Source organism: Anomalospiza imberbis, chromosome 4 (assembly GCF_031753505.1).
Source record: "Anomalospiza imberbis isolate Cuckoo-Finch-1a 21T00152 chromosome 4, ASM3175350v1, whole genome shotgun sequence".
Classification (NCBI taxonomy): domain Eukaryota; kingdom Metazoa; phylum Chordata; class Aves; order Passeriformes; family Viduidae; genus Anomalospiza; species Anomalospiza imberbis.
Window position 1 is genome coordinate 39,956,285 of NC_089684.1, and position 27,899 is coordinate 39,984,183.

General features: G+C 48.1%; 3 long non-coding RNA genes across 11 annotated transcripts in view; all 3 read right to left on the reverse strand.

Moving 5' to 3' along the window:
• The window catches only part of LOC137472662 (uncharacterized), an 8,738-nt gene extending 7,209 nt beyond the window's left edge, over positions 1-1,529 (reverse strand). For 2 of the 3 annotated variants that reach the window (XR_010998344.1, XR_010998342.1), the window contains exon 1: positions 1,064-1,528. This is a non-coding gene — a long non-coding RNA (uncharacterized lncRNA). Of the gene's footprint in view, positions 1-1,063 lie in introns of all 3 variants that reach the window. The other variant, XR_010998343.1, reaches the window with a different exon arrangement.
• Positions 1,530-13,333: 11,804 nt separating this feature from the next.
• Positions 13,334-16,672, reverse strand: LOC137472667 (uncharacterized). Its single transcript, XR_010998353.1, has 2 exons — positions 14,885-16,672; positions 13,334-14,568 (listed from the first exon to the last, which is right to left on the reverse strand). It is a non-coding gene; the product is annotated as an uncharacterized lncRNA (long non-coding RNA).
• Positions 16,673-22,677: 6,005 nt separating this feature from the next.
• LOC137472668 (uncharacterized) overlaps positions 22,678-27,899 on the reverse strand; it is a 54,402-nt gene continuing 49,180 nt past the window's right edge. For 4 of the 7 annotated variants that reach the window (XR_010998360.1, XR_010998358.1, XR_010998356.1 and 1 more), the window contains 2 exons: positions 26,816-26,892; positions 22,678-23,596 (listed from right to left, as the gene is read on the reverse strand). This is a non-coding gene — a long non-coding RNA (uncharacterized lncRNA). Of the gene's footprint in view, positions 23,597-25,534; positions 26,572-26,815; positions 27,025-27,899 lie in introns of those variants that run through there. The other 3 variants (XR_010998355.1, XR_010998357.1, XR_010998359.1) reach the window with 3 other exon arrangements.

Sequence of the window (27,899 nt, forward strand, 5' to 3'; positions counted from 1 at the left end):
CCAACATGACGGTAAATGAACAATTAATAATCTCTGTATCACAAAACTACAAGGAACACAAGATACCCAGTATTTTCCTCAACCTCATTTCTGATTCCTTTTGATAACTGTTGGTGCCACTCTCTGGCATCATCACCAATCGGGCTCCATTCACTCATCTCACATCACGATGACCGTGGATGACAGCGGCTGCAGAGTTCAAAGCTGGCTGTGATTTGTCTGCAGCGTTACTGAGGGATGTGTTTGCAGAGGCTGAGCTGGGCTGGCAGGGTCACTGAGTGCTGTCAAGCTGCGTTTAGCAGCAGGGAAAGGGACTAGTTTTTTGGTTTTTTTTTTTTTTTTTTTTTTTGTAAATACTGAGGAGCTGGTCAGCACACAGAAGTGTGAGAAAGGAAGAACTGGGAAACCTGGAATATGAGAGGCAGTGAAAATCCCAGGCAGGGATACCCTCCCAAGCCTGCACTGGCATTGGGATGGCAGTCGAGTGGCACAGAGACATTTCTGGGCTGGGAATTCCAGGAGCAAACCAGGGCAGGGCAGTGAGGACAGGCTGGAGCTGCAGAGCCTTCCTGAGTGCCTTGCACAGGGAGTGATCCACAGTAAGTTCCCATGGAGCTCTGGGAAAGGGATTATGTGTGTTCCAGGAAAAGCAGGGATGCTCTTGGTGTGGTGTTGGTAATGGCAGGAAGTGTTGGAGCCCTTCCCAAACTCCTCTCTGGCAACAAAGTGGCTCCAGGCATGAACAGCCTGGCAGTGCATCTGCCTGGAGCTGAGGTAGCTCCATGGCTCCTTCAGCTCTGGGGCTTTGTGTGACCTCTTCTGTCAGGTAACAGAGAGCTCCGAGCCTCTGAGCTCACAGACCCTGGTGATTTCATGGTGGGAATTGAACCTCGTTTGGGTTCAGCTTTGCTCTTCCAGCTTCATTGGCGCTCCTTGTTTTGGGGTTTGTGGCACTCATCTGATATTCAACCATGTTATTCTCAGAGCAGAGTCAATACTTGGCTGGAGCCCGTTCAGCAGAGCCAGGGTTGGCACTTCTAAGGGGAATGGAGCAAACACAGACTTGCCCTTTTACCCTTGAGAGTGAAAACAAGGCAAGTTTGCCTTCAGAAGTGTGTTTCCTTGTGTTCCTGCAACCCCCTGTCCTTAGGTTGCTCCTTTTTGTCTTTTAACATAAAACAATACTGTCTTGTGCTCCACAGCATAGGAAATAGAGAAGACTCCCTGGATAAAAGCTGGATGGTTCCCTACTGCCTCCAGCCTTGTTCTGCAATGGATTTTCTGTGCAAAGTCCTTATAGGGGCACTGAAAAGGCTGCTGGTGGGAGGGATCCTTTCTGTGCTGTCTGTGGTTTGCAAACCCCTCCCTCCCACTCAGATCAGCAGCTTGACTCAGGTAATTAATGGCCCCAGACAGAATTTGGTGTTGGCCTAAAGCAGTTATTGCCCTCCGGCTGCTGGTTAAATGTATAATTTTTCAGTTCCACTCAGTTCTTTCCTTCCTGCGGTATCAGCCTGGCGGCCACTGCCGCGATTTCCCCTCCGTTTGCTCAGTGAGCTCCAGTCCCGGGAAGTCGGGCAGGGCTGCGTCAGGCACTGAATTCAGATCCCATCACTTCTCCTGAGAAGGGCCAGAGGCAGTGCAGGAGCTGTGGGCTGCCCACTGGAGCAGCACCTTCCATCCTCTCCTCTCCTCTCCTCTGCTCCGCTCCCTGCCGAGCCACAGCAGCGCCGTTGTCCGTGCTGGAGGCAGAGGGGCGGGGCTGCCATGGTCGGTGATGGGCAAGGAAATGCTGCTTTTTCCCTTCCAGGAGAGAACATGTCCCAGACAGAAACAGGAATTCTCCCCTGCTCCCCAGGGGCTGGAGATGCAATGGCCACGTACTGTGGCTTGGGCCTGCGGGAATATTCACCACTCTGGGCAGGATTATTGTTCAGCAGGGCACTGCTGGGCTCAGTGAGTGGGGGTGTTTTAAAAGGGGCCATTTCAGTCCCAGGAGAAACAGACTCTGCCACAGGAACCTGAGGATTTTTGGAACTCGGTGGTAGCTGAGCAAGCAGAGCTTTTCCATGCCAGTTCCTGTAACTCACCTTACAAACTGCCCAAGGCACACAGCAATCCTCAGGGCCAAGGCTGGAATCTTCCAGGGCTGAGGTGCCAGAGCTGCACGAGGTCAGGTCCCTTTGCCAGGGGAGAGAGCTTTGTCTGCACCACTCATTGTTTTATTGTCACCTCTCCTTGCAAGCACAGTAAAGTTCACCAGATATATTGGAGTAAAGCAGGGATTTCTTGGTGTTTGCCACTGCTGTTTCTAGAGAACGGGGTCTTCTGGGGGCCACGAGGAGTGAACTCTCTCTCCCGTCTTGGATACGCTGTGTCACATCTGTTTTGGGTTTCTGATTCATTTTGACAGCACCTGACACATTCCTGCCTTAAAGGTCAGAGCTGCTCCTTGCCAGCGACATCCGACAAACGGGAATATCCGTGATGGGTTAATCTGCTCTTTATCAACTGAGCCTGTGAGGGTGCTCTTGGGAAGTGGCTGGGGAGATTCACCATAAGCACTTCTGAGGCTGTCAAAAGCTCAGCCTGAGCTTCTGCTGAACCAGACTAAAAGTGATCGATGTCATAGCTGAGAAATACTGGGGGATCAAGGCAGATGCCAAGTTTTCCCAGTCACTTAGGATTACTCTGTCAATGAACCTGACTGCATAACTAAGTCTGCACAGGTGCCCTCCAGACAGAACGGGTTTTGCAGGACCTCACTGTCAAAAGAGGTACTTTGTGTTGCTCTAATATTTGTTTTTGGAGCTGAAAAATAGACAAAGGAATTTTTAAATATTTTGAAAACCCCTGAACCAACTCAGTTTATGCCATGTATGCCCACAGTGGCACTGCAGGTTTAGCTGGAGTGTTTGGCATTGTAAAATTAATATGGATGTTTGGGCTCAGAGTTTGGGAATATGTTATCATAGAATCATTTAGGTTGGAAAAAACCCCTTATGATCACTGGGTCCAATGGTGAAATACTAAATGGGCTTTGGGCTGCCTCCAAAGAAATTAATGCCTTGGTTCTTGGCAGCGCCGTGCACTTGAGGCTGTTCAAAGTTGAGCCCGGCTCAGGAGTGATGTGACACATCATCCTGTACAAAAAAAATAATCTCAGTCTATGGAGGTTCAACCTAAAACTGATACACAGGAAAACTTCACTGGGCCACTTGATAGATAAGGCTAAAGCAAACGAGCCATGCAGTGAAATGACTTCCTGTACGAGAACGTTCTGAGGAGTTCCAGCCGCTGCCAAAGCCCTCAGCGCCAAGGCTGAGTGCTGGGTGCAGTTTGTGGAGTCCCTGTGCTGCTGAGGTGACACCCACACAATGCCGTGCCAAGGAATTGCCGCAGCGTCAGAGCCACCTGGGACCCGGCTCCTGACCCCTGGCAGCAGAGCTGTGCTGGAGCTGCAGGGACACCCGAGCAGGTCATTCCCGCCGTGCCACTCCCCGCTCGGCCCCTGGCGTGCGACATCCCAGCAGGGGAACGGGAACTGCCAGGGGGAGTGAGGCCTCTGCTCTGCCGGCTCAGAACGACAGGCAGGGGCCCTGTGGGAACAGCAGGGGCTTCTCTGGGAGAGGAGACACATGGAAAATAGGGAAGGGCACCTTCTCAGCAGTTCCACAAAGGTTCCCTTCAAAGGAGCGAGCTCAGAAGGGCCCAACAGCCCCTCAGCCGTGCCCACTGGGCACCAGAGGTGCCAATGGTGGCAGCGCAAGCCACCCTGCCAGTAACTGGGCAGCACTGACAGTCCAAAGGGAATTCCTGTCCTTGTCCAGGTCAGTTCAGTTGATTTGGATGGGGAGATGAATTCCTCCTCCGAGTCCTCCTCTGTGCAGTCTGTCACAGTTGCCCACAGTCTGTGTTTCGTGTTGCTTACAGAAGTGCCAAAGGCAAAACCTTGAGGAACAGACCTTAATCTGACTCTATAAATAGCTTTAATAATCTCCTCCCTTTTTTTTTTTTTTTGGAGGGGAGTGGGGAAATCGTAATTGACTTTGGTTTTCTACAGCCAGAGTTAATCCAAAATCTGTCTCTTCAGGCCACTTTCTGGCCTTGCCTAGATCACAATACACCTTTTTCCCTTTAACTTTCTCCTTGTTGGTAAGGAAATGAAAGGAGTGGGAGATGATGTGAGAGGAGCTCAGTGAAGGGCAGTTGCAGAGTTCCTCACTCTCACCTTTGGAATAAGGAGGGGAGCATTGCCCAACAGGCAGAGGATGGAACTGGTGGAGATGCCTTGTGAGGAAGGGATAGGGAATTAATATCTGTAGAAGCCAGGTGAGTGCTGAGGGGGTAGCTGCGAGACGCACAACAGACATGCTCCCAACAAAGGGAAGAGGCAGTTTCTCCTATTTCTGGGGAATATCGGGGTGGCTGTTACTGCTGTTACCACTGTGACTCTCAGCCCAGGGCTCAGGCCATCACCAGCAATAATTTCTGCCAAGTTTTGGGGACTGCTGGATGTCTCCTTTGCTGCTCAGTGATGCTCAGCAGTCTCAGTTCTGGTCAAAACAATTTCAGTGGGAACTATGAGGCATAAAAATAATGAGACCGATTTTCACAAGGACACCTCTCCCTCGTGAGTACAGGGTGAAGTCCCAGCAGAGCAGGGGCAGCTCTCCCTGGCTGTGCTTTCTCTCAGGACCTGACCGAGCCTCAGAGTTTGGCAGGAAAGGGGCTCCAGTAAAGTGTCTCCTTTCTCCTCTTAGTGGAGCCCCATCTGCAGAAAGAACAAGGCAATGAGGTGAAGTAATTGTTTAAAATTACTGGAAATGGATCTCGATCCCAGCCTCAAACCCGAGAGCTGCGATCATTGTGTTTGCCTTCTCCTGAAGGCGCGTGAAGTTACTGCTGTGCCCCAGAGCAGACATTTGTGTGTCAGCCAGCCGTACCAGGCTGAAGTGTTGCAGATATCTCAGTGGGCAGGAATGGGGTGCCTTGGCTCACCTGCTCCTAACAACCGGATCCAATATCCAGGGATGATTTTCCAGTCGCCACGTGCGTCAGTCCCGGTCCTTAGGACAGGCTCCCAGCCCCCAGCTCTGCCCTGGCAGTGATCTGGCAGCTCTGGAACGCCAAAGGTTTGGAGCAGCCCCGCTGACCCCTGGCAATGGGTGCAGGGGTGGAGGCTTCCCTGGGCCAGAGTACAGAACCCCTGCTTGTTCACGGGTGGGAATTCCCGGGTGGAGCACTTAGGAGCTGTGGCGGAAGGAAGGGGACAGGAGCTGAAGTGAAACAACTCAGGTGAAAGCAGCAGCTGCCGAGGGAGCTGAGCCAGAGGCAGCCCGGGTGAGGCAGAGCATGGGAATCCTAAAAGGTGAACGTGCCAAGACTGACAAAGGGCAGAAAGCAAAAGTCCAAGCAAGCAAAAGACAACCTAAACCATGAAGATAAAAAGACTCTATAATTTGCCTTTTAGTAATGAAATAACTGCTTTGCCTTCCAGGAGGCCTTTGTGTATCCCTGGGCTTCTCTGTCCTCATCCTGGAATATTTGAAAGGTCTTGGGCCAAAGCAGAACAGTGTTTGAGCTGCCAGGAGCAGCACCTCATGTTAGATGAGCTGATGGGGCTGGGGAAGTGTCCACAGCCCTCGCTCTGGAGGGGCCACAGCGGGTGAGGCGAGGGTGGCCAGGGATGCTGGGATTCAGGTAGCTCTTTCTGTCACACCAAAAATCTCCCCTTAAATCAGAACTGTTTCTTCTCGTGAGATGGGATCGTTACAGTGCCCGCACTCGGTGAAATGGTGTCCGAATGGTGTTTCTGTCCTCAGATCCTCCAGGTCATTATTCCTGCTCACTGTAGTGGTTGGGATGCGGGTAATTCCTTAGAGATGGAGGTAATCTGCCTGACATGCCCAGCAGCCAGGCTGGAACATCCTCACTTTACAATCTGCGTTGCTCTGAACACAGCCCACTCATCAACACTGGATGTAGAATGAAGGGGGAATGTTGCAGGTCCGGTGGAGGTTTGGGAGCCACACCCAGACTGCCAGAGGAGCTGTTCCTCAGTGCCACAGGAGTCAGCTGGAGCTCCACAGCCAGGCAGGAGCAGGCTCCTGATCCCAAGCAGGCACAACAAGAGCCTTTCACTGACTTCACAAGGCTCGGGGCATGCGCTCAGCTGGTTTTCCTTATGGACTGAGGGAAGAGTTCAGGCCTGAGAGTACTTCCCAGTGCTGCTGGATAATCAGAACCTGGCACAGCTGAGCCACAGCAAGACTGAAACAACTGGTAAGGATCAGTATGGACACTGGGGAAACTCTGGGGCTTTTCCAGCTTCTGGAATACCTAAGAGTGACCCTGCTGGGATTGTGCAGAATATCATATCCCATGTGAAGGCTACTAGTCATTTATGGATGGAGGAAGCTCTAGAAATTGAAAAAATACTTAATTATCAACTGATCTTTACATGGACAAAGGTTGTTTTTCCCCTCATTCCCCTGCTATACTGGGGCTTTCCCTTAACAAGAGCAGTCAAGACTCCATCGAATGAATATCACAGAAAGCACATCAAACATGAGGTCTGTGTTTTTGATGCTCACTAGCTATAATGTTGGCTCACAAAAACAGAAGTATTGACAAAATAAATGTTCTTAAACAAGACAGCCATTTAGTGACCATGAATTCTGAACACTCCTGAGTTTGGAGCCACAGGTGACCTCTGAGTCAGTATTCATCATGTTGACAGCTACTCATGAGTAGCGAACACAGAGTATCACCCTGTTTCACAGCTCCAGCTCCCCAAAAGCTGTGCTATTTATTGCAGAAAGAACAAGATGCAATTTGTCTTGCCATTATCTGTGCGATAACAACGTGTGCATGCAAATGTCAGGAGCAGAGATGGCAGCAGGCTTTGGTCTGAGAAGCAGAACAAGTTGGATTTAGGGCATCCTAATGCCATTGGAGTGAGACAAAATCCAAGGTAATAGGAGCAGAGGAGCACGTGGATCCATCCAGGGATTTCTGTAATGGGAAGGTAAATATGCAAAGATCCGGCATCGGGTTTAATTGATGACTGTCATCTTTCTCCTTCTGAAACCTAGTCAGTGGCATGGCATTGGCCAGAGTTTTAAAAAGAGAATGGCATCAGGTTTTATTGATCTTACCTACGTGTAATTGCATAAAAGAAGGAAAGGAAAGCAGTATTGTTTATCTTGGTGTTTGAAGCCTGCAGACATCGTGGCTGTTTTGCATAATGCACTTTGGTATCGGCTGATGTGTGATAGTCTATAAAATGAATATTAAAGCTTCTGGCCATCCCTTAATCCCGAACACAGAGCAAGTTCTCCCCTCAGGACCAGCCCTGTCGGCTGCCAGAGCCAGGCTCCAGCCGGGCACTCCCATCCGTCTCCTCCTGACGGAGGAGAGCAGAGACCTCGCATCACCGAATCCCTGTGCGGGAAGTGAGTCCTGGGCTCGGGCACGTCCCTCTGCTCCCGCTCAGTGCCAGGGGCTCGCCGGCTGCTGCCGAGCCCCGGCTGCTGGGGCTCCGGTTCCACTTGTAAAGCACACGCCGTCCCTGAGAGAGGCAGGGCAGCTGCCACGGCACGGGAGCGCGGTCATCCTTGGGGATCATCCTCCTTCCATGGCAGCGGCAGGTGGGAGCTCCCTCACCCTGAGCTCAGGCGCTGGGGAGGAACGCCCGGATCGTCACCTGCTGCTGCCCGCTCCGGCCTGGGCAGCCGGCAGCCCTTCGGTTCCGTCGGGCCGAGCGGATCCGTGGGTGTTCCCTGCGCCGCGGGAGCGCCTGGAGCCACGAGCGGCATCGCTCGGTGAGGGGGGGGCGGCACAGCAAACCCGACGTGGGGATAACGGGATATCACATTGCTGGGATAACAAGGTATTGCAGATAGGCTACATTTTATGGCTTCGTTTCAAGGGACGCTTCCTACTTCCTTCTCCCACGTGTGTTTTTTTGCTAGTCTGAAGCAGTTCTCACAGCAGAATCACATGTGTGAGAGGTCCATTCCCTGTCGCCATCTGTGGGGATGTCCACAGTCAATTCCACGACCCTATGAAGTGAGACTAATAAATTGGGCATTTTTCCGGTCTCGGAATCGGAGTCTTAAGTCCTGTGGGGTTTTTTTTTTTGGTGGTGGTGAAGGTGAGGAGGGCTCAGGGACAAAGTCCTCCGCCCTTGGCACTTGGACCCAGTCCCATGTGGCCAGGCCTAGGGCTGTGGAACCGGGACTGCAGCGCTGTGTTTTGGGAGTGCAGAAGGAGGCTCGCCCAGGCCTCGAGCGCAGAGCCCAGGTGCTGCATTTTGGGACCCAGGGACCGAGCCCAAATCCCGTGTGCGAGTGCTCGGAGCACGGAGCCCCGGCCCGGCGCTGTCCGGGCCCGGCCCCGGGCTCACGGAGGCGGCTTGGGGCTGAGAGCAGCGCTCAGGCGCTCCCTCGTGGGGCTCCGCAGCGGAGCGGGAGCTCCGGCCGAGGCTCTTCCCGGAGCCGGGACACTCGCGGGGCCTCTCCCCGGCGCCGATGGGGCGGTGGGTGACGAGCCGGGAGCGCGGCGTTCGGGGGCTCGGACCCGGCCCCCGCCGCGGTCTCAGGTGCTGGAGGCGCCGGGGCCGTTCCCGGGGCGGGCAGGGAGGTGCCGGGGGCAGGAGGCGGTGCGGGAGCCGCGGTGTCTGTTCCCGGGCCGGGCGGGTCCCGGCCGGTGCTCGGGGACCCCGGTGCGGGCACCGCAGGCCCAAGCACACGGTGCGGGGGCGGCGCCGGCCGCGCCCGCGAGGCAGCGCCGGGCCGGGAGCGGCGGCGCCTCAGGGGCGGGCGGGGCCGACTCAGGTGCGCGGGGCGGGGCCGGGCAGGTGCGCGGGGCCCAGGGCGGCTGCGCGGGGCGGGCCCGAGGCGATTTAAACCCCGGAAGCAGCGCCCGGCCGCATTTGCTCCTCGGCGAGCGGCGGGGCCGGCAGCGGCCGGGCCGGGCTCCCTGGCGGGGCCCAGGTGAGGCGCGGGAGCCTCGGCTTCCCACCCCTGCTTCTCTCTTTCCCTTGTTTTCTCCCTTCCTTTCTCCGCCTTACCTCTCTCTCCACCCTGCCGCCCGCAAAGCCCCCATTTCTCTCTTCCCCCCTTGCTCTCCTCTTCTTCCCCGCACCTGGTCTTCCCCTGTCCCTCCCCTCCCTGCACACCTCGATCCTCCACTCTGTCTCGCCTTCTTCCTCCTCCTTACCCCACACTCTCTCCCCTCCTGAACCCCCCCTTCCATCCTCTCCCTGTCCTACCTAGTCTGACCCCTCCCAGCCCCCCTTCCTCCCCTCTCCTTCCCCCGGGCACCCAGCCCGACCGCCCCCCATTCCCCCTCTGCTTTTCCTACCTGCACCTCCCTCCCCCGCTTCTCTACAAAAGCCGACCCCGCTTCTGTTCCTCTTTCTCAATCTCCTTCCACCTTCACGGCCCCTCCTGACCCGGCTTCCTGACCTCTCCTCTCTCTGCCCTCTGCCTTCTCTATTCCCCCATTCTGTCTCTGTCCCTGTGTCCCCTCCTGCCCTCTCCTCTCGCTGCCCTCCGCCTCCCTGTAGTCTCTGTGTCCCTCTGTCCCCTGTTCCCCCTCCCTGTGTCCCCGCAGCCGCGGGGTTCGGGGCGCCGCATAATAAAGCCCCGAGGGCCGGTGGCGGCGCCCCTGGCTCGGTTCAAAAGGGCCGGGATCCGCTCTGCGGTCCCCCCTTGCAGATGCCAACTCTGCCCTACACTGCCGGGCTCCGGCTCTCCCTGCATCACACGGGGGTCAGGGCGGGCCCCTCCTCAGGAAGGGTCCTGGGCAGGGCTGGGTTAGCGAGGGCTGGGGGAGAGGGGGTTTGGGACGGGCCCCCTCATTATGAGGGGGTCCGGGGGGATTGGGGAGGTGGGAGGGGGGGGTGAGAGGGAGGGGGGGAGGGCCCCCTCCGGAGGAGGGGGTCCCGGGGGAGGGGTTGGGGCGGGCCCCCTCCGGAGGGGGGGCTCTGGGGTGGGAGGGGCTGGGGGGGTCCACCCCCCCCCCTTAGCCCTTCCCAGCCCAGACCCTCCCCTCCGGGCGGGGTCTGCCCCGACCCCTTTCTCGGGACCCCCCTCCTCCGGACAGGGGCCCCTCGGGGGGGGGCGGGTGGGAGGGGTAGCAGAGGGGGTCACGTCACTCTGAACCGTAATTACACATTTGTGTCGGACAACAGCAGTGTCCCCCCTTCCTGACCCCCCTCCCCCCACCCCCCCCCGAGGGGCCCCTGTCCGGAGGAGGGGGTCCCGAGAAAGGGGTCGGGGCAGACCCCGCCCGGAGGGGAGGGTCTGGGCTGGGAAGGGCTAAGGGGGGGGGTGGACCCCCCCAGCCCCTCCCACCCCAGAGCCCCCCCTCCGGAGGGGGCCCGCCCCAACCCCTCCCCCGGGACCCCCTCCTCCGGAGGGGGCCCTCCCCCCCTCCCTCTCACCCCCCCCCTCCCACCTCCCCAATCCCCCCGGACCCCCTCATAATGAGGGGGCCCGTCCCAAACCCCCTCTCCCCCAGCCCTCGCTAACCCAGCCCAGCCCAGGACCCTTCCTGAGGAGGGGCCCGCCCTGACCCCCGTGTGATGCAGGGAGAGCCGGAGCCCGGCAGTGTAGGGCAGTGTTGGCATCTGCAAGGGGGGGACCGCAGAGCGGATCCCGGCCCTTTTGAACCGAGCCAGGGGCGCCGTCTCCGGCCCTCGGGGCTTTATTATGCGGCGTCCCGAACCCCGCGGCTGCGGGGACACAGGGAGGGGGAACAGGGGACAGAGGGAATGAGGGAATAGGGCAGAGGGCAGCAAGAGGAGAGGTCAGGAGGGGACAAAGAGGGAATGGTGCAATAGAGAGGGCAGAGGGCAGCAAGAGCGGAGGTCAGGAGGGGACACAGGGATAGAGACAGAATAGGGGAGTAGGGCAGAGTGAGGCGAGGTCAGGAGGGACACAGGGACAGAGAGGGAATGGGGGAATAGAGAGGGCAGCGGTTCAGGAGGGGAGAGGGAGCGGGGTAAGGAGGAGGAAGAAGGAGGGGTAGAGTGGAGGGTCGGGGTGTGCAGGGAGAGGATGGAGGGGAGCAGTTGAAGGGAGGGAAGGAGAGATTCAGGAGGGGAGAGGGAGCCGGGTAAGGCGCAGGAGGGGGAGGAAGAAGGGGCAGAGTGGGGGGGTCAGGCTGTGTAGGGGGGCAAGGACAGGACGGAAGGGGTGTTCAGGAGCAGAGAGGGAGCGGCGTGAGGGCTAGGAGGGGGAGAAAAGAGGGAGAAGACGGGGAGATCTCACCTGGGCCCCGCCGGGGAGCCCGGCCCGGCCGCTGCCGGCCCCGCCGCTCGCCGGGGAGCAAATGGCGCTGGGCGCCGCGTCCGGGGTTTAAATCGCCTCGGGCCCGGCCCGCGCAGTCGCCCTGGGCCCCGCGCACCTGCCGGGCCCCGCCCCGCGCACCTGAGCCCGCCCCGCCCCTCTCCCGCTGGGACCGTCGCTCTGCGCTGTGCGGGATCCGGCCCCAGGGGCGCTCTGGGCGGGGCCGGGCCGGAGCCGGAGGTTGGCGCCCGGGTCCTGCCGGTGCCCTGCTCTGGCTGTGGCCGGCGTGGGGCTCGGGGCCCCGGGCGCTGCCGCTCCCGCTCCGGCCGCGGGGAGCTGGGGCTCTGCCGGAGCCGGGGCAGCCCCCGGGCTCCCGTGCCGGGCCCGACGCGCGGGGCTGGGCTCTGCCCGTGGCCCCAAACGCGCGGTTCGGGCTCGGCTCCGAGCCCTGAAACCGTCCCGGGCCGAGCCCCAGAGGCAGCTCCGAGTCGCTGCTTCTGAGGTCTCCACGGGGCCGGGTGAGCTTGGCACTGGGCTGTGCCCAAGGCACGCCCCCAAAATGCAGGATTGGGTCTCTCTTGTGTGAGCCCAAACCAGGCCGAATGATTCTCAGGCCAGGTTGAGCGGTTTCAAGGTCTCAAAACACAGGACTTTGTTTTTAAGGCCCTCAAATAGACATTTGGTCTCTGACTAAAGCCCTGGAAAAGCACAGGGCTTAGTCACTGTTCCTGAGCTCCAAATCCAGCCATATGACTGGTTTCAGTGTCCAAAATGCAGGATTTAGTCTCTGGTTTTAAGTGCTGAACCTGAATTTTGAGACCCCTAAATGCAGCCCTTAAAAATCTACACAGAAATTGCAGCTTATATGTCCATACTTCTGAAGTATTTAATAATTCTTCTAAATATATTTATTTTTTCACATTACTGATTTGAACACAGGAAACTCAGTATTTTCCACTTGACCTCCAGAAATACTGAAATATGCTTTAATGTAGAAACATTTTCTGAGTAATTCTAAGTGAAGCACGGACAGAATAGTGTTGGCCCATCTCCTCCTGCCATTTCCCCATGGGGAGCAAGTGGCGGTGCTGCCAGATCTTTCTCCCTGAGGAGGTACCAAACAGGAGCTGTGACCAGAGCCTGGAGCGGGGCTGGGCTGATGATTAAACAGTGAATCGGCACCAGTACTGCTCCCCAGGATTTCGGTGCTGCATGGTTTGGGCAAGACAAATTCCAGGGGTCTGGAAGCCAGGTTCTAAGAACCCTTGGGCAAGAAGGGAGGCCAGTACATCCACCTGTTACAAAAGGTGGCTGTGAGGAATTTGTCCATGCTCTCCCACTGGTGAGACACTTCTTGGGCACTGTGGGTTGTTACAGCACAGCCTGGAAGACTCGTGGCAGAACTTGTCCTTCCTAAGAGTGAGTTACCATGAATAGGGTAAATATGACTGAGGGTAATGGCCAAAATCCTTGACAGTCTCGGGTGTGGCAGCGGTGGATTTCCACGTGCCTCCAGCCGGGGACTGGGAGCCTTGGCTGAGCACAGAGCGCTGAACACCGCAGACGGTGCCTCGAGACCTCTGGTGTCAGGCACTCTGCAGAGGTCCCATAGAGGCACCTCATCACCTCTGCCTTGACACTTCACAGCTCCTTGTTAACCCTTCTCTTTTTATGGCCCTGTAGGTAAAGGAGTTGATCCTACTGAAATATCCCTGAGGCTGCCAGCGAGGAGCTGTAGAGCTGCCTGAACACAAGTCCAGATGCACGTTCTCCGTGGGGATCGGTGTGCTCTGACAGGGCTGAAGCTGCTCCAGCTCCACGGGACAGCGACACAAAGCAGCCCCAGCACAGGCAGAAGGCTCTGAGCTGACGCCAGGCTGATGGGGAACAGCGTTTGTGCCAGGATTAGCACTGGGCCCCTCACAATCACATTTACACTCATTCTATGTGGATGGGGACTGGCTGATAATTCCCTGCATCCCAGTTTGGAAGAAGGAGTTTTGTGTCTGACTTTTTATTTTCAATGCTATGGGTCTGCCTGCCCTGCTGACATGCGTTCGATCCATCCTATTCCCTTCCATTTCAGTTACAGACGAGAAAAGCTAAAGCAGCAACACTGCTCTTTTTTTCTGTTATGTTTTTGGCTTAGTCTTATCAAGCTGGGTTTAGTTTCTGCATTCATTTCACTGCTTTCATAAAACCGACTTGGCAAGTTTGGATGACTGATAAGGAATGAACTTTTCTCACCCACAGCTGCTCTGATATGATTTTTTAAAATTCCTTTGGACTGAACAAATGCAGAAGATATTACTGACAATTTTAAAATGAGATAATAAATCTCAATAAGGTTTTTGCATGCATATGTACTCCCGAAGTCTGAGTTTTACCAGAATATAATCTGATTGCTCTGAAAATTTCCAGAGGCCTCACAAGTATGAAAATATTTTTCTCAAAGTCACAGGAGGATTAAAAGTGAGAGACAGACATTATCAAGAAAAAAAAAAGAACCAAAAGGAAGAGCATCAAGTTATTTCAGTGTAAGCACCTTAAAAAACTGGCATCTCTTTTCAAGTCTTGTGTAACAAATTGTAGCTATCTGCAATTAAGTCCAGTGGGTTACAGTATCCTGTGAGATTACACATCTCTAAGGAACGTTGACAAGACCTTTGGTGTAGCAATGCAGTACTGCCCCCTCAAAGAACAAAGGCAAGTTCCTGGGATATAATTAAAGAACAATTTTGGCAGCTAGGGATGCAAATACAGACATTTCAGGTTATGCAGAAATAAGATGGAAGGCCACAGAACATCACCAAAATAGACTAAAGGAGACTGACTGATGTTTGTCCAAATGGGCCTGAAAGGAAGAGAAAAGGCTGGGAAAGAGAGAGGACAGGAGTAGCTGTGGTTCCTAAAAACCTCTCCTCTCCATCCTGATTTTTTATCTTTGTCATCTGATGATGGAGACAAAATTAACCAATCTTTTCATTAATCCTGAATCCTTCTCCTTCATCCTGAAAACTGACACCAATTATGACTTTATCTTCATCCTTTACTTATTCAGAATCTTGTTAGAGAACAGTACTTGCATATGCAAATTTGTTATTTTCACTGGTCTGTGCCTATATTCTGTGTCAAGCAAAGCTTTTCTTATGTTACCTTTCAATGGTGTTACAAATAGTAGGGTCTCCTCATTGAGCATGCTTGGTTAGCTCGATACTTCCAACTGTTCTTTATCTCTTGCTACTTTTTGATTCAAGAAGAAAATTTACTGAAAAGAATAACAAGGAAAACCAAGTATTTTAAAATTGATCACTTAATTGCTGATGTCTATCTAACAAAGCCATCTTTGGGTTATTTTGGCAACTTGGTAAATTTAGGAGGTAGATGACCTTAAGTGGGGCATTTCTGGATAAAAAACAGTCAAACTTAAGTCAAGACTTGAAAAATTAGGACACAAACTACAGGGGGGAGCCAAGTCACGAAGTCTCTTTCTCATACAGCCATAATTCACTAAGGGAGTGTTTGAACATTTCTATGACTCCAAGAGTTTGGACAGAAGGAACGGGGAAGGAAATGCATTTTACCATTTAGCCCATACATGGTGGTCTCCTCCTATTCAAAGATGTAAGCCTGAAAAATGAAGAGGTGTGAAGTACATACAGTCCAAGGCGTAAACAAGAGACGGGCATTTAAATCACTTCTATCACTTTTTGCATGTACTGATGTTTAAAACAGTATTGTTTAATGACACTGTATTTTTTCTCAGGTACCCGAGTCCCTCATTACTGCTGAAGCCATTTGTAGGGATTATTCCATTTTTACATAATTTCTGCAGCACAATGAGGAAATCCCACAATGGCTACATGAGCATTCTGGCCATTGCTTGTGGTTTGAGGTGCAGTGAGTTTCCTGGACTGTCGTGAGAGAAAATCATGTGCTGAAGGTGTAAGCCAGCAAAGAATCAGTAAATAGCTGCTCCTCTGAAGATCAGCTTATTAAGAAGCAGACATCTGAATGAAGTAAGGTTCCTGGGGCGTCTGTGGCACCACACATGCCAAAAAGAGAGGCATGAAACCTTGTTATGTGCCATGACCAAGCAAAAGGAATTTCTACCTAGGCTGGATCTGTGGTTAATATTCTGCTCTTGTGCTTTGCCCACTGAAGCCCTGGTGTGCTTTTGTTAATGGTGTGGTTCTTGTTCAGCACATTTCCATGTGAGCAACTGCGAGTGGCTCCGTCACCCCGGGCACAGAATGGAGCCCAGCTGAAATGCCAGAGGCTGCAGCTTTCTTTGTGACATGAAGAAAACCAAAGAAAAATATCACAACTTTTTTTTTTTTTTTTTTTTTTTTTTTTGCTGTGACAAAAGCCTCAACAATAGCTTCCTTCTTCAATAGAATGGTGTTGTATGGATATATTACAGCTGGTCAAAAGACTCCAAGATTATTTAGCTTTTAATTAGCTTTTTTGTACTGTTATTTTTTTTAGTGATAAATAGCTAAATGACACAGTATTTGTGTAACTTAGCAATATCCAGCAATATTCACAGCTTAATTAAATAATTCACATGCCAATCTCTAGTCATGATGCAAAAAGACCACAAGACAAATTATATAATCATAGCTCCCTTGGCCAATTTCTTGGAAAAAAAAAAGCAGGCTCTGTTGAGACATATGGCAAACAATGTTTTCTGCAAAACAGCAAACTAAAACACATCACGACTTCCACGTGGTAGGAAGCACGATGCATTTTCAAAGCACACTCTCACCATGAGCAGCAGATGTGTAACTGAGCAGCTGCACCAGTCAAACAGGGAATTCGACTACCATGAACTGAAACAAAAGGGAGGAAGGCAGGAGAAGGGATGAAATATCACAAATTCAAATTGCAATTTCCCAAGCAATTTTTTTAATTGTTTGGAAATTTGTGAAATGTGACAAATAAAGAAGTGATTGAGAATGTCCACTGCACTGAGATCTGTCTCTGCCAACACGTGCATAAGTAGGAATAAGCACTGTAATTAACTTCAGTTAAATTAGGTGACCATGCCAGTGGGAGTGAGGAACAAAGACATAGATTTAGTTGCTATAAATCTGCCAGGATTTGGGGTTTTTTTCTTACATCATGGCTTCATTATGTAATCACTCTGCTGGGATACATGCATACTGTATGTAAAAAAATATGTACAGCACAAAAATCCAGAAAGTCACTATATATTGCTTTACATTGTGTTTAGCAGACATGCTGCAAGTGAACAACTTCAAATAACAATAGTTTTCTCTTGACCAGGTTCTCTGCTACAGTGATGCTATCTATCCTGGTGTCACACAAGCAGCATTATGCAGGGCAATCTACTGGTAGCAGCACAGTGATAAGTGCGTGTCACCAGTGGGTGCCATTTGTTCATATTTTTCTACTGCATATTTTAAAAAGTGAAACCCAAACAAAACTGCCAAGGTATGATATTCCTTGAGAAGAACGTTGTTTATGTGTCTCAGCTTTGCCAAAAAACTCTGGAAACCAGTGCTTCAGTCTGTGAATGAAGACGTAGGCACAAACACTGCTCAAGCAGGGTGAAGACCACCCTTGGGCAGAAGTGTTTTGGAGCTGCAGTGGTGAAAGGATGGGGGTGTGCTTTGTTTTGCAGAACATTTGGGTGTGTATAACAGGCCTGTCTAAACAGAATTGGTGTGTCTGATGGCTGATCCAATGTTCCAAGGAGGTCCTCTATACAGAACTTTTTTCCTTCCCACTTACCCTGCTTTGTGTACTGTGCTAGATTATACTGGTTTCGTAAGTGGCAGTCACAGTTTCTGTCCATCTGGATATGTTTTGAGGCACTGTAAAGTTTTAACAATTGTGAAGGGGGAAATACTGAAGTATGCAGCCAGCCTGAAGTGGTTATCTTAGGCTTTAACCTACTGTCACCAGCAAGGCACAAAACACCCTTCACAGGCCATGTAAAACTTATTTCATTTGAACCTTAGTAACACAGCAAAAAGCATTCTCTTATGAGATAAGAGATTATCTCTTTGTGTCTGTAATCTCTTCATGAATGAAAATTGTTATAGTATTAAAGTCATACTAATATGTCTCTACATATTGAATCTTGATTCAGGACACATAACTGAATAAGATACTTGGTTAACTCTTGCACTTGTCTTATAGCTTGCTTTTAAACAAGGAGATTTTATACTTGCAATATTTTTTAGTAAAAAAAAATATTAAAATATTCTCATGCTATTTGTTATGGGATGCTAATCAGTTTTCAAAACACTTGTGCTTGTCATGTTTTTTCCATGTTTATTTTCCATGTTATCCCAGACTAAATTACCCTGTCAATCTCTACCTTCTAGCTCTGTGATGACAGATGATGATAAACATCTAGCTAGGCACAAGCATGGTTCTGCACATGAACTGCTCAGGTGCACACCCTGAGTCTGTGCAGGCCTTTTAAGGTCAGTGAGGTTTGGACTGGTCATCTTTAAGTGTTAACATAGACAGGTACCTGTGTCAGGCTCAAAGGGATCCGGGGCTTTGGGACCACGCGTCTCTAAGCTATCACCTGGGCATAGGGCACGGCTGATTTCCCTCGGAGCCCAGGCTGGCGTTTGTTCCCAGCCCAGGCTGACTTCGTGTGAAGTCAGGCCATGGCACCGAGCACAGCCTAGCGCAGGCACTCACCAGCTCTCTCTGTTCCTTCCCTGCAGCCCTAGGGGCACTGGCACTGCTCCCTCTGCTCAGCTCCTGCTCAGGAGTGGGGCAGGCAGGCTGCCCCTGGATGGTGCTGACCGCAGCTCCCTGGCTGCCTGTGAACACATTAATGGGGAACAAGAGCAAAGCTCCCAGTGCCAGATCTGTGCTGGGCTTGCCTCTGCAAGAGATTTATCAGCACAGCAAGTCCAGCTGGAGCTGGGAGCTGAGCCTTTCTGCTCTGTGAGGGGTACAAAAGGATGTGGCACGTGGCCAGTCCTGGTCCCCAGTGTGCCACTGCACTGCCCCACTGCTCCAGGCTTCAGCTCCAAATCACGCTGCTGCCCAGGTGTGCTTTCTGATCTACTGATGAACACGCAGCAGAGGAAAAGCCAAATCACACAAAACTGTCTTGTTCTGATCTATGGGGCAGTTAGCTACCATCAGCCCTCAGAGCAAAATAATACCTGGGCTGGGAACAGGGCTCTTCACACAGCACCTGAAGCAGTGCCTGCAATTCCAAGTGTGATTTAAGTCTCTGTCGTTCATGCACAGCCTTCTGGTACTTCATTCCTTGGCTACCCCAGACAGACTGATGAATTCTTTTCTTTGCCATTTGTAAGAGAGGATTGAACCATGTTGGACAGGAGAAAACCTCTTCTGCTGGGGGAGGGGGGAAGAAGTTACTGCAAGACCATCATAAGGCAGAGATGCTGTTGAAACAGCAAAGGATTTTCCTGAAGGTTCTTAGTACCCATCTGCAATAAATTTTTATGAGGGTTTGGATGAAACAGAGGCCTGGGCTAACCAGCAGGTTAGTGGTTTGGAAAGCTGCACAGCACAGTTACTGGCAAATCCTTGCTTTATCCACCCTGACAGGTCTTGCCATACTATTTATTTTTCTAATGCAATAATATAAATCACTGTCAGGTCATCAGCATTCCCACAGTTTTCCAAAGTATTTTTGTGTCTGCCAAAGGTTCCCGCTGGACCTCTAGGCCGATAGGATGCTATATAAGCTCCTTTAATGGAGCATGTAGTGCTGAGCTGTGCTCTGCTCCAACATTCCTGCTCAGTGGAAGAGGTATAAGGAATGAAGTGATCCCAAGAGTTATGGCTTAAGGACCATATTAAAGACCACCTCTAGTAATAAAATGTCTTAAAACATGAAAGCAAAGCAAAGCAGTATTTTACTTAAACAGAAGCTTTTTTTCCTTTCACTGACCACTTAAGAGAATTCTGTATGAGCATCCCAAAGTCAAGCAAGACACCGCCAGCACACTGGAATCTATGCCACACTCCTGAGGCCCGTGCTCCAGCTGAAAATAGCTCAAGTGCAACATGTGCTGGCCACGTGTCCCCCCGTGCCTTGCTACTCAGCTTTTCTTCTGGGTAACTCTTTCCCTTCTCGTTTTCCTAAACTGTGGTGGAGCACTTCCAAAAGATGTTAAAAAAGGAAATAGAATTCAGTTCACTGATTATTTTGTGAGAATCTTATTTCTCTGGGAGTTGAAGTTCTGCCTTCACCAGCCAATACCATGACAGAAGTCCTGACAGAAGAGGTGGAGTCTCAGATCCCAGGGCTGCCCATGTCATCCCACAGCAATGCCTCAGTGCTCTTGGGCTGCCCTGCTTTGCTGAATGTCAGGAGATCAGAGCTCCAGCCATGCTAAAGTATTTGAAACACAACAGGCCCTTTTCAGATCATCTCAAGGGCTTCTGAGAGTGGAAGGAAACCAAATGGCAGCTAATGGATTGAGGAGGGGCTTACCTGGGGATAAGGTGAAGGGGTGCAATAACCTCCATCCTGACCTTGGTGCTGTGCAGCAGCTTCCCTGATGTGCTTCATCACCAGGTGAAGCCTGGTGATCATCACCAGGTGAACCACTCTGAGCAAACCCCACAGATTTTCTTGCCTACACCACTTCAAGCAAAGCTCGGGGTTCTGTTAAACACCTGAATCCTCCCCTAAAACCCTTGCTTTTCATTAATTAATGACTACTTTCATCCACACTACACTCACTGATAAACGTGCCATATTTCTGTGCACTGTCCTTTCTTTGGTGCTCTGATTTGTTGCTTCCAAAAGCAAAAAGTATTCAATTTTCCAGATCTAAAACATTTCTTACTTAAATTACAGGCTTTCTTCTTTGAAAAAAATTAATGCATAACTTCTCTTTGTTTGGCTTTGTTGTGAGGGAAGGAATGGTCTGGCTGCAGAGCTGTTTTTTTTCAGAGAGCATTGGATGGGTATATCAGTCAGACTTTTGCTTTTCCTTCTTGGAAGGAAAGATAAAACTAGCTAATGAGTTGCAGAGTTTCTCTAGGTAATGGCCTCTTCATGCTTGTTGTTTAAACCAGCATATGCAGTATTATCCACAAACCTTATTAAGGAAAAATATTTTAATGTCCTTTTCTCAGAGACATTACATATAACTTTCCAGTGTAGGAGGAAAAACAGCTGAGCTAAATTTGGACTTTTTCTAAAATAAGAAAGAGACTATCAGAGTCTTTTCTCAAGGGAACCCATGAGGATTTATTCCCTGATTTATTCCCAATATATCACGTCGCATCTGAACGCAGCCATACTTTTGGTATACCATTGGGCTGGAGAAGATCTTGAACTTACAAGACTTAACATCAATACACGAGTGGTATTTCAGTGTGGAGAGAAGAAACAGCCATCCAATTTAAAATAAACCAAACAGTGAACAGAGGCAGGAAAGCTCATCATGATGAAGACAATAAATAAAGGAAACTCTACTCACCATTTCAGGAAGTTCTAAACACTAATGAAAGTAGCTGCACTGAAATACAGTATGTCACCTGAATATTCAACCTGAAATTGAAAAATACAAGGCTATGAGCTGATAACAGGATCAGTTGAAAGAAACACTGGGGTAGGAAACCAACTCTTGTTATGCAGACAAGGAAGGACTTGCATCTGAGCTCTGGAAAGCAGAGGGAACAGAGCAGTAGGCTGTGCAGCCGAGTAGATAGCCAAGAAAAATGGAAAGGAACTGAAAAACAGAAAGGATAAAATAATCCTTCTAAGAAAGTTACTCATCTCCTAGTCAGGATGGAAAGGCCACTAAGGAATGGGTTTGGAAAGCGTGACAGCAGAAATCAAATAGTCTGGTGTATTTGTAAGAAAGGTACACAGATATTCTACTGTGACTTGGCTGTGAATTGAACAGATAAGAAAAGTGCAATCAGAAGTTTCTGACAGATTTACAAAGTAGCTCTCTGTTTAAAGAGTTCATATGGTGAAGGAAAGGTAGAGGGTATATGGAAGTGGATGCAAGTTGTTTATAATACAAGCATTAAAGATAGCATGCTTTTGTTTTGTTGGCATTCAGAAAAGACATTTGAATAACCTGTCATCTCCACCAGTTGTTCCAGCAAACTTATTCCTCTTTCCCAAGGAAGCTGTGTGTGATTGGTGTCTGAAGCAACTGCTGAATTACAGTGCCACAAGTAACATGGAGTTGCTGTCTGTTCTTGTTCTCTGGCACAGCCAGCATTTTCATTTAATTTAGATTGTAATTGACACAGCTCATGCTTTCAGGTCTAGCAATCCTCAGTCTGGCCCTTTGAATTGGCCAAGGGACTCCCTGTATAAATACACTTACAGGATTTTCTGTCAAGGGATTTTCTAGTTCAGTCTCAAAAGGTCAGCACATCTTCAGTTTGGTTGATTTCTCTGAACTGAGAAAGAACACAGCAGTGAAGAAAAATCCCACTTCTCCCAGCCCACAGGCTGGCTAATACTTGAGGTGCTAATGCACCTCATTAGGCTTCCAGACTGACACAGCAGCTTGGCAGGAGAGAAAGGACTTTGTGTCCTTGATGTGTCTGTTTTATGGTACCATCAGACCCAGCAGAGCTCACCACTCTGAACATGCTGTCAGTGTTCATTCCCACAGGCACATCTAAGCACCTTGATTTTAAGTTCTAAAGCAACATATACCCCTACCAGGAAAGAGGAAAAAAAAATCAAAAGTGAAAGAAATAAATTCAGAGTCTTAATAAAACAATCAGAAGTAGAAAGAATAATGAAACATTGGAAATTATTTATGGTTGCAGTGGCTCCCTCTCTATGTCTTTACAGAAAGAAAATATCCAAATTACCTCAGCTTTCATAGTCATATTCCTAGCGACTGCAGATGAGGAACTTTTAAATGTATGTTTAAGACTGGAAATGGTTATAAAAGATCAGAGGCTTTCAAAACTCACTGTGTACCAGGTCTAGAGAGTGCAATGCCAAGAGAAATATATGAAATCTGATCTGACAGTTTAATAATTTTCCTTTGTTTGAGGAGATCCGTGTGCAATGAAAATGTACAGCAATGTGCCAGGACTAAGAGCTAGTGGAAAGGACTCAGAGGTGAAGACCACTAGGCAGTTTCTCACTGGCAAAATATTAAAAAAAAAATAAAATTAAGAAGAATTAACTATATTAAGAAATCCCAGGGAGTATGGTTTAGATTAAAGGACAGTCTTTTCAACCAGGCCGCTGGAAGGCTGATGTAGCACTGTTCCTGCAGATGTTTGGAAACTATTTCATAAACTCTGCTTCTGAAGAGGGCTTCTAAAGGCTGTTGCTCTTCCACTGCTCTGTGCCACCTTCAATTTTTCTTTAACCGAAAACAGAAAAAAAAAATTGAAACAAAAGCTTATTGTTAAATAGGAGGGATGTTTTTAAAGAAACACAGTAGAACATAAGATACTATAGTCCAAATCCCATAGATCCTGTATCTATAATAGGCTGGCACGTCTCCTTTTACCTATATACAATAAAAATGAAGTAATAGCAAATCTGTCAAAACTCAGCAGATTTAATGCAGTCCCTTGGTTCATACTGGCTGCATGTGAACCATGCACAGAGCAATAAATTGCTATACTGAAATCTTGGGAGTTCAGACCTGGTTGTGTGGTTTATCTTTAAAAGCCTGATTCAATATTATGCTCTGGCTATTGATTTTTAGCAGACAGTGTACCTGGCACCTGTTCTTCAGCCCTTCTCAGATATATTCCAAGATGGACCATGTTCCCTTGAACATCAAGCACACAAAAAGGTTACTTAAGTAAGATCTCAAGTAAGAGAGCTTGTGTTTGGGCCAAATTCTGGGCCAATGCTCTCAAGTTCTGTTAATTAGTTGTGCAACTTTTTGTTCAATTCTGACTTTCAATTGATGAGGAGCTTTGAGTGTTCTTCAAGTCAAAGAGAAGAGTTCCATCTTCTCTCAAACGAAAACAAACCTGCTGAGTGGTGCCAGTTCAGCTCTGAAAATGACAACCCCACTCTACTTATGATCTGTCTACTACATTTTCTTGCAGCAGAGGAGAAATTCTCAGTGTTGCTGTTTCCCTGCCTGCTCCCTGTTTCTGACTTCCTGCATTTTTGTGTATCTTTTCTGATTGTCTCTCAAAGACTCTCTCATGGTCTGGAAAAGGTGTTACCTCATAGCAATACCCAAGGATTTCCTTTCCACATTTCACTGTCGCAAGTGCAAGATGTGATGAGAGATGGCTCTTGTCTTAATGAAAGAAAGTGAAGGTCCCCTTGACTTCACCAGGGTCAAAACTTCACCCCTGGGGACCTGTTGAAGAAATGGGAAGGAATTTCCATTTTCACAGAGAATTTGCAACCCTTAATTGTGTTGAAACCTCAAATATTTTCTTCACGGGGCAAAGTTCATCTCTTATTTCAGATGAATGTAGTGGCTGAGCATCATCTGCTGCTGGAAATTCTTTGGAAGTGACTTAGAACTAAAACAGGCAAAAAGAGAAGCAGGGTGGGAAAGGGTTGTTTGCTATTAAACACCAACACAAACCAAGCTGGGGTCTTTGTCTGTGCCCTTCCCCCTTTTTGTTCGCACACTCCTCTTCACCCTCCAGACAGCCTTAGAATGCTAATTTTTCTAATCACTTGGAGAATGAAAACCATTTTAGAAACCAACCAAAATATTATTTTAAACCTGGTTTAATGAGACTGGATCCACACTACAAATAAAGTCCTTCTTAACATTCCCTTCTTAACATTCAAATGTTATTTCCCACACCCTATACAACTTGTCACTTTCAAATTCAAAGCAAATACTTGTAACCATTTTCAAAAAAGGATGTTTATACAAACTGGCAGGAAGGATTTATGTAGAAATGGCTTTAAATAGAAGTCTATTTGTCTATTTTCACAGATATTTAGGATTTCTCTTCACATAGCAGCAGATAATATGGATGCCCAGAAAGAATTAATGCAATGATACTGTACTGATAAAGATCTGATTGTGTTATTCTTTGTTGGGGTTTCCATCCCTTTCTGAACTTTAAGGTCTTCAATTATTTTGTTTTTCTCAAGGGTAAAATATGCATATAACCCTCAGTTAGCATTAAGAACAATGTGCAAACCTTCACACATCAAACATGTGACTATGTGCTTTTGCCTAGCCTAATGGTTTGAGAGAAAATCTTAATAAATCAACATGAGATTTCTTTTCATTTTCCTTTTTTTTTTCTTTTCTCTTTCTTACATTTTGTTGTCTTGATTAGATAAAAAATAATAGGATGCTGTCAATCTGTTTTCTTTTCAAGTCTTCTCTGTCTCTTTCTAAATTAGTTACAGCCTGCTTTTTGTAGCTTTATAGCCAGCCTGACCTAATTGAATTACCATGACTTGTGTGGCTTAAAGATAAATAATTTTATTCAGCCTGCCTACTTTTGTAAAAGTTTTCCCTTTCACACATCTCTCTATATTTTGGCATTCAGGATTCTTGTCCTCTGTTCTTTGGTAGGTTAACACAAGGTTAGTTTATAGCATTGTCCTTATTCTGACAAAAAGGCCTTTGATGCCTTTAGTCCCTGCTTTGCTCTGAGTCTGGGGGCCTTTGTGGGACACGAATGAACATTCACTGGGGATCAGAAGCATGGGATGGAAAATACAGCCCTGTGTCCATCACCAGGGAGAAATCCTCAGAGCTTGTTCCTATGCTGCTACCGCCCAAGATTTTTTCTTATTTTAGGAAAATAATTCAGAAATCAAAGCTTAAGACTTCTCTACAGATAATGATGAACTGACATAAGTGGCTAGAAGATCTCCAGCAACATAACTCTAATATGAAAATGCCTTCAAGCTGTCTGAGAACACAAATTCTTTACACAGAGATGTCCCTGATGCACAGATCCCTGAGGTTCATGCCAAGATCACTGACAAATCTTTCTACCACCCTGTTGGCCACCATTAAATACAGAAAGCAAGCAACCAGCTTATAAACTCCAAAATCCTACTTAAAATAAGGGATTGTCCTTCCTCTCTGTCCAAATGGAGGAAGATTGACCAGAAAACCCTAAGTGATACTAAATATCACTTTAGGTTATGTTCCTGTAATCGCTGCATTTTTTTTTTAATCTCACATATAACACTGAGATGGATGTACAAGGACTACCTCCATATAAATATGTCATGTTTTGGCTATGAACACTAAATAAATTTTGCAGTAGCTTAAAAATAATTCTTTTGAGGCTTATTGCAGTTTTACAAATGTAGATACAGAATCTGAAGTTCCACTTCTTGGGTCATCTGTGTGTCATCGTAATGCTGCTTAGAAGAGCCTCAAGCCCCTTTTTAAACAGGCCTCTACTTGGGTTTAAAAAGAGAATATTTGAGGTCCTTAGCAAAGTAAATTGACAGCACCAATTCTGACCTATCAAAGGTTTTAATGAAAAGAACAAACCGTGAAACTTAAAAGGAAACCCAAAAAATGTGTTTTATGAATACATGTGCAAAATTTTTGTTAAAATCAAATAAAATGCTAATATGTACCAGACACCTTGAAGTTGCTCTCCTGTGTCTAATTCTCCTGAGCTGGATTTAAATTAATCTCCCAGTACTTTGCCTCTTCCCACCCTTGTTAATAAAATAACAAAAGCAATTTCTACCAACCACACCATAAGCAAACAGTTAAATAAAACCACTTTCAAGCCTTTGCTTCACACTATTGGACACCTTTACCTATAATCACAATAATGTTCTATTAAATAAAATTACATGCATACAATTTTATTTCAATATATAAAATGTTTTCAAGTGAAATATTCAAATGCCTTGTTTCTGTATTGTTGGTCTATTTATCTGATGGCAATATTCCACGGAACTTACATAAAACTAACCTGAATAGTTGTAAAGCTCCCAGAAAGTTGATTTCCTTCAGAACAGATTATGACATTTCTGTAGGTGCAGAAAAAATCCAAATTCAGATCTTTCTTATAAACTTTTCAAGAAATATTGCAATCCTCAACAGTTAACACAATTTGAGAAAATTCAAAACTGGAGGGCCTGAGGATATATTTCTCATACAAACAGGTTCACCTGCAAAGGAGTAATTCCAAGACATACAGCTGGAGACATCTGAGTGGTTCAACCAGGCTTTCCCATTGCCCTTTTATTATTTAATGATACTTGGAACTTTTCCTTGACTGAACTGGTGTATAACTCATGAATACAAACAGACCAGTGCTTGACAGTTGAGGCAGCTGCTATCCTTGCCTTTAGCCCTACCTGCTTCCTGTGTCCTATTGCCTGGATGGAAGGAAAAGATGAGCCAGAAGAGACAGGGAAGCACTTCCTGAATGGCTCAGGCTCAGTTTACTATGGTGACTTACACCCACAGTCTGATTATTAAAAAAAAAAAAAAAAAAGCACACTGTATAATAAAGAAGGCACCAGCAGTGGATAAGAATGGCAGAAACAGACACACATAAAATAGGATAGGAAATTTGTGTGGGATATGGAATCTGTGCTGAAGGACTCAAATTGAGAGTACCTCGGCTCCTTGAGAAGTTCTTCTGAAAAAGACAAAATGATCCTGGCAACAGTGACTGGTCACTTCTGCTCTTCTTTCTAGGAAGATATAAATCTGCTTCCTTTATGTGTCCAGAGTATTTTGATTTTAAATGCTTCACAAAAGGATACTAGTATGACAGTACAACGGTCCTTGACCTCATTTCGTGTCTATAGGTAGTTTCACATTGCCTAAAAATAATAAAAGAGCAACAACCACAGATGAATTTTAGAAAATATCATTCCTTATTTACATATTTATCTTTGTTACACCCTGTACAAAAATTATGTCATAAGGAGATATGCCATGAGGAAAAAAAAGAGCACAAATCAATTCACTGGTCTGAATGTGGATCAAACGCCAACTGCACTTGGCAGAGGCACACATCTGATCATTACTTCAGCCAGATTCCAGGAAACAAAGGACAGAACATGGCACAGATTCCACTGCTCTCATCATGCACAGAAAACAGCTGATATGTTGAGGTTCTGAGGTTACAACATGTGGCTCTTCTAAAGAGCAGACTGCAACCTTGAGGGGCTTGTTTTGTTTTCCAGCTGAAATCTGACAAGCATTACATGCGAACATTTGGAAGTCATATTGTTCATTGTGCATTACATATAATTGCTTGAACTTTTACAGTGCAGTCATTAAACTGCCTTCCACAATAATGGAGTACTTAAGAGAACCTTCATCCACATGTGACCAAGTAAAGAGGACTAAGGATCTAATTCTGCAAGCACTTTGTCCTTCAGCGGAGATGCACAAGTGCCCTCTTTAAATCAGGGTGATGCTTGCAGTGGATAGGAAGCAGGCCACCCTGTGATCTACAGACACATAAACACATGCAAGGATAAAATATTTCAGGCACAGATTTACTTCACTCAAGATTCTCTGAGCAGCAGGGAGACATCTGACATGTAAAACAGTAGGGCCCAACCAATTAGGCTGTGACAAGTAAGAACCTTTCCTTAATTTGTGTCGTAGGGTTTCTATGTGGTCTGTTCCTTTGATGATTTCATGTTCCCCTCTGACTTCACTGAAACCCAGTATTTATCAACTGGGA